This window comes from Lissotriton helveticus, chromosome 7 (genome assembly GCF_964261635.1).
Source record: "Lissotriton helveticus chromosome 7, aLisHel1.1, whole genome shotgun sequence".
NCBI classification, from domain to species: Eukaryota; Metazoa; Chordata; class Amphibia; order Caudata; family Salamandridae; genus Lissotriton; species Lissotriton helveticus.
The window spans coordinates 742,072,549-742,079,219 of record NC_136068.1 but is presented as its reverse complement, the minus strand read 5'-3'; the positions used below and the strand labels follow the sequence as shown (position 1 = coordinate 742,079,219).

The 6,671-nt window shown below is 39.6% G+C and overlaps 1 protein-coding gene across 3 annotated transcripts in view; it reads left to right on the top strand.

Annotated features, from left to right (window-relative positions):
* Positions 1–273: 273 nt before the first annotated feature.
* The window catches only part of LOC144769076 (E3 ubiquitin-protein ligase RNF14-like), a 506,892-nt gene continuing 500,494 nt past the window's right edge, over positions 274–6,671 (top strand). Inside the window, exon 1 of one of the 3 annotated variants that reach the window (XM_078653076.1) lies at positions 274–432. The gene's annotated coding sequence lies outside the window, so the exon portion shown is untranslated. The remainder of the gene's footprint in view (positions 433–6,671) is intronic. The other 2 variants (XR_013598662.1, XM_078653077.1) reach the window with 2 other exon arrangements.

Here is a 6,671-nt window from a genome sequence, read left to right as displayed (position 1 = left end):
TTCTGTGCCATGAAATCGATGCCAAACTGTACTCCTACGTATGTGTTTGTGGAATCCTGATTTTCGGTTTTCAAAATCTAGTCACTCTAAGCTTTTGTCGTTTATCTGCATTACTGACTGAATCATCCAATGCCGAGGTGCTGTCGCTTTAAGAGGGGGATTGGATTCCCCGTTCACAGACTTTGTCTTGTCATGTTGTTCTGCTCGGATGCAGGTACAATGATTCACTGAAGACTGTTCTTTTATCAGTCTTGTGTATTGCTGCCATAATGTGTTCTGACGCTGCGTCTAGATTACGTCACCCGGAAGAGTTGCTCTCAGTTTACATCAGCTCGCAGGCAATTTGTGAACCGCACTCAGCTCGGAGTAGGAGCTTTCCTTATAGAGCGGAAAGCAAGAGAACAGCACGCTCTGCGGACCCTCCTCATCCAGGTACGTGTCCTTCTTTAACTTACTCTACTATTGGAAACGTACTAAAAATAAAACAAACCGGTCGAGTCTCTCATATTACAAAACGACATTTGAGAAAGCTGCGTACTGAGCCGAAGTGCACTGAGCAATTTAGCCTGAAGCATTTCAGTGAGTTATGGGAGCCGTAATTGTGACCATGAATTAAAGCATATGATGGGAGCAGAGCCTCAGCTGCTCAATGTGATGTCTCACAGCTGCCATGCCAGGAGGTGTGAAACATACCTTATTTTCATGCCTCTAAGTACAGCCCAGAAGTGACAATCTATAATGAAGAATTGTTCTTGGCCAGCAGATCTGCAGCACCACTCACTCTTCATGCCTTACAAACTCGTCTGCCAATGCACATAAAGGCAGACCAAGAACTCAGAACTGGTCAGGATTACGAATACTTTATACTGTTTGTTTGTAGCTGCCTCTGATATATACCCGTCATGGGAATTTGTATGGCACTGTCAACTCACTCAGTATGATGTTTTTTTCTTTGCTTGAAACCAATAAAATACAGTAAAAAAAAAAAAAAAAAAATATATATATATATATATATTGTAGTTGCCTGCAATTTGAATACTGGGTTAGATGGCAAGTTATTCTTGTCTCCTTCATAAGCAATAGTAATAAAACTAATGGCAGAACTGAAACTTGTTTAAAATCATCACTAGTACAACAGCTGTATTGTTTTAAGTTTGAAGTTTATTGAAATATAAAGAAGCAAAGACAGAAAATGAAGAAACAATCAAGAGTTATGAGAAAATGAGATCAATCTTACATATTAGCGAATTACATTTAGGAAACTGAAGCATAAAATATGAAACAATGGGTAATGAGTATGAGGAACATAGGAGGATGAGGAGATATCTTAAAATATGAAAACAGATTAAAAATATGATAAAACATGAGCTGTAAATGATAATATGGTAATCGAATAAATTAAAGTAATGCATTCATGGAGGTTTACAAACTTCAACCGTACGTATTGGAAGTGGTGAAGGAGGTTTAGCAACTGCAGATAGGTAGTCAGTGAGGGGAAGCCATAAGAGATCACGTTTGATTGCTAAGGAGATAGGAGAGACAAAATTAGTGTCAAGTCGGTGATTAAAGCAAACTGCATTCCACCATGCAGTAAAAGAAACCTCATTAGCTTGTTTCCAGTGTGATGTGATATGGTGGAAAGCAATGGCTATGCATAGGTCAAGTAATTTGTGGTTGGAGCTGGATTCAACAAGGGTGGGAGATAGGGAACCTAAGAAAATGTGTGAAATGGAGAATGAAACCGTAAATTTGAAAAATTTTTGTAGCTGGGACCAAACTAAGTGCCAGAAACGTAATATAGGGGGACATTCAAATAGCATGTGTTTCAAATCAGCTGAAAGGGATGTGCAGGACCAACAAGTAGATGGAGTGTCTGGGGAAAAGGAGGACAGGAGTAATGGAGTGAATAATATACGATTATAGATAAAGAATAAGGTTTGTGTGGTATTTGCAGCTCTGGATGTACTGTGAATCTTGGACCAGATTTTGTCCCATAAAATAATGGACCATGTGTGAGATAAATCTTCTTCCCAAGCCAACTCAACCTTAGATTTTGAACGATCAGCAGAGGATTGTAGAGATTTATAAATAAATGACGCAGAAAGAGATTGATCAATAGCATTAGAAATCAAAAGATGTGTGGTAGGGATAGAGTTAGAGGTTGGGAGTGAAGAAAGATATTGAGTAAGGGATGGAAGTATCGATAAATATTGTTTACGGGATGAGGCAGGTAATGAGAATTGAGTTTGAAGGTCCTGGAAAGAAAGAGGCTGATTATCTGAGAGAAGTTGTGAGATCCACTTTAGACCAAGGGAATGCCAGGATTTCCAATATAAGGAACGGTTGCGAATTTTGAGGAATTTATTATGCCAGATAGGTTGAGCGTGGGTTGAGGAAGCAGATGGGTAGGTGGATACTAAGTATGGACGAAGAAGAGAACAAGAGTGAGAAATGATGGGGGAACATATGGATGACACCTTAGAGGTAAAGGAGAGGACTTCTCGAAAATCGTAAGGATGAAGAAGAGAAGATTCTAATGTGAGCCATAGGGGAGGAATGCGAGGAAGATCTGAAGAGAGCCATCTCATAGATTGTTTTAAAGAAAATGCGTTATGATATGACTTAAAGTGGGGGAACTTGACACCACCAAGGGATTTGTCTTTTTTCAGGGAAGAGAGTGCAATCCGAGATTTTTTGCCTTTCCATAGAAATTTTAATAGAAGGGAGTCTATCGATTTGAAGTAATGATCTGGAATACGGATGGGAATCATGGAAACAGAATAGAGGACTAGGGGTGCTAGCATCATTTTGATGGAATCTAGTCGACCCCACCAAGAAAGGAATAGAGGATTCCAACGAGTTATTGATGTATTGATTTTGTTAGAGAGAGATTCGAAATTAAATTTAAGAGTGTCTGGAATACGGGGGGCAAACCAGATACCTAAGTATTTAATCTTTATGGGCTGCCAGGAAAAACCAGAAGAGTCAAAGAGATGTTTTTGGCATAATGGGTTTAAAGGTAAGATTTCACATTTATCTACGTTAAGACGATATCCTGAGACGGTAGAGAAAGAAGAAACTTGACGAAGGAAGGAAGGGAGAGTTGTTTGAGGATTTGAGCAATAAAATAAAATGTCATCAGCGTATACAGATAATTTAGCTTGTTGGTGAGGACCATATTGGAAACCAGTAATCGTGTCATCAAGTCTAATCTTAGTTAAAAAGGGTTCTAAGGCTATAATAAACAATAGAGGAGATAATGGGCATCCTTGACGAACTCCTCTTTGGAGAGGAAAGTAATCGGAAATCATACCATTTGCAAAGATTGAAGCATGGGGACTAGAGTATAGTAGAGATATTAGAGATATGAATTTAGGGGGGAAGCCAAACCATTGGAGAGCTTGGAACATAAAGTCCCAACCAATTCTGTCGAATGCTTTTTCAGCGTCAAGGGAAATAGCAGCAAGGGGGGAGGAAAGGGAAGGAGCTTTACTCAAAATATTAAAGAAGACACGAGAATTATCTGATGATAGGCGACCCTTAACGAAACCGGATTGTTCAGGACCTATAAGTTCTGGTAATAAGGGATCTAGTCGGAGAGCTATAATTTTGGCGAAAATTTTATAATCAGTGTTTACTAGTGATATGGGACGATAGTTCTTACAAAGGGTATGATCTTTATCTGGTTTAGGTATTAAGCAAATCAATGCTTCTTGGAAAGTTCCTTGAGAGGATCCGGAGGCCGCAAAAGATTGGAATAGGGAATGCAATTTTGGGAGAAGAAGGGAGGAGAAGTGATTATAGAATTCAATGGTAAAACCATCGGGTCCAGGGGCTTTACCTCGACGAAGAATAGAAATTGCATGAGAAATTTCCGATTGGCTAATGTCCAAGTCTAATGAGTGAAAGTCAAGATGGGAAGCTTCTGGAGGAGGGATGTTTTGAAAATATGAAAGAAGATCTTGAGGGTCGGGAATAGATTCGGGAGTGTAGAGATTTTGGTAAAAGGAAACAAATTGAGCAAGTATGTCTTTATCTTTAAAGAAAGATACTCCATTTGGGTTTTGCAAGGATTCAATTTTTGTACGTTCTTTACGTATCTTAAGGTAATTGGCCAGGAGCTTGCCCATCTTGTTTTGTCCGCCGTAGTAGCGGGAATTGCATTTGAGAAGAGAGTTAGAGGCGGCGTTGGTAGTGAATTTATTGAAGTCAAATTTGGCTGCGATTAATTCACGTAAAGAAGATTCAGAATTTGAGTTATAGTACGCATATTCCAATTTCTTAATATTATCCAAGAGTTGAGTTGACTTAGAGATTGATTGTTTTTTCTTTTGGGAAACAAAATTAATGATAAAACCTCGTGCAGCTGCCTTAAACGAGTCCCAAATCATAACAAAGGGGGAGTCAGGAAGATGGTTATGTGTAAAAAATTCAGTAGAAAATTGCTTAAATTGGGTGCAAAACTTAGAATCAAGGAGTAAAGAATTATTAAATCTCCAACGGCCTGAATGAGGGGAGTAGGGAATAAGATCAATGTCTACAAAAAACGGGAGCATGGTCTGAAATTAGAATGGAGCCTATATCTGAATGAATGGCAAGTTGAGCCAATGGTTTGCTAAGAAAAAGGTAATCAATACGTGATTGGGAGTGATGTGTAGGGGAGTAAAAAGAGTATTCTCTGAGGTCAGGGTGACAAAGCCTCCAAATGTCAACTAATGCATTATTCTGTATAGAGGAGATAAACTGGGTGTGCATCTTGGAAGGAACAAATTTAACTTTTGAATTTCTATCAATAAAGGGGTCATAAACTTGGTTACAGTCACCGCCAAGAATAACGTATTGGTCATTGAGGGTAACAAGTTTGTTGGAAATAGCAGGCCAGAACAGTTTGTCAACACCAGTTGGGGCATAAACATTGAAAATAACTAGAGGTATTTTATCTATAAGAAGATTAACAATTACCCAACGACCATCATCGTCGCACTCTTGAGATACAATTGAAACATTTAACTTTTTATGACAGAGTATAACTGTACCATTTTTCTTACCTACAGCAGGTGAATAGAGAACATGACCCACCCAACATCGTTTAAGTTTAGTAGCCTCTGAATCTGTAAGGTGGGATTCTTGAAGGAGGGCTACATCTGCCTTAAGTCTGGTTAAATGCGTTAAAACTCGTTGACGTTTAATGGGGTTGTTTAACCCCTTAACATTCCAGGTGACTACTCGGAATGTACATTAGCATGAGAATGATATAAGAGAAAAGAGAAAGTGGAATAGAAAGGTAGTTGAGAAATGTTGAGAGAAGTAGTAAGATTGCAAGAACAGATGTATGAGAGAGATAGAGAGAAAAGGTGAGAGTAAGAAAAATAAGAGAGAAAGAAAAGAGTATAAAAGAAGATAAGAGAACAAGGCAAGAGAAGAGACATAACAACAAATACAAATGAGAACTGGGGGGTGACGACGCCAGAAGAGGACGACATCAACAACAGAAACTCACGTCATCGAACACCGGAGGAACCAGCTTAGGATCAATTGAAGGGAGCAGAAACTACACCGGGATGGGGAACAGAAGGAGAGAATCTGTGATGAGACAAAAATAGAGAAGAGAAGTTAGAAGTACATAAGAACGCCAAATGTAGGAACTACGCAACATTAGAACGAAGTAAACAAGAGATATGTGTAAACAATAGGATAAGGGAAGTCGATACTAGGCACAGTAGGGAAACAAAAGGATAAATATTTAGTCAATCAGGAAAACACATAAATTATTAAACTGGTCTTGCAGTGTCCATGTTGATGGTTTCATGGTGACGGAGGAATTCTTCAAGGACTCGTGGATCTTCAAAAGTCGTTGTCTTTTCTTTATACGTAACCTTGAAGAGGCAAGGATGAAGGAGTCCGAATCTGGCACCAAGGTCTCGCAATCGTGGTCGTAGATCAAGAAATTGTTTCCTGCGGTCAGCTGTCACTTTGGCTACATCTTGAGATAGATACAGACGGTGACCTTCCCATATAATCTGTTTCTTTGCTTTGGCTGCCGAAAGTACCTGAAGTAAATCGGTATATTGTAGGAAGAGCATGATGACTCCGCGGGGTTTGGAGGAAACTCTCGGACCCAGTCTATGAGCACGTTGAATGTTAAATGTGACAGAAGATGGAAGATCTAAAATTTTTGGTAAAAAGGTTTGGAAGAAGGAGGTTGGATTGGACCCTTCTGTGAGCTCTGGAAGATTATAAAGGCGTAGGTTATTGCGACGATTTCTATTTTCCAACTCTTCTGTCTGTCGTCTTAAGAGAGAGACATCCTTCTCCAATGTAGAAATTCTAGAACAGGAAGATTGTAGAGCCTCCGTTGATTGTTCCACTAACAGGACTCTGGATTCGAGAGTGGACCATTTATCATGAAGAAATTGCAGTGTTTTAGTAGTTTCAGCCATGAAGGGTTTAAGTGCTCGGAGTTCTTCAAGAATCAGATCCATGGATGCGGATGATAACTCAGAACCTGGAGATGGAGGATCTTTCTTGTGACGTTTCGTGGAGCCAGGTTGTGGAAGTTTACTAGTGACAGTAGCCTTAGGAATTGCCCCACGAGTGATATCCGCTTTAGAAGGAATGGTGTCCTCCATGGCCTGCGTCGTCGAGTCAGAGTCAGAGGAAAGAGGCAGTTT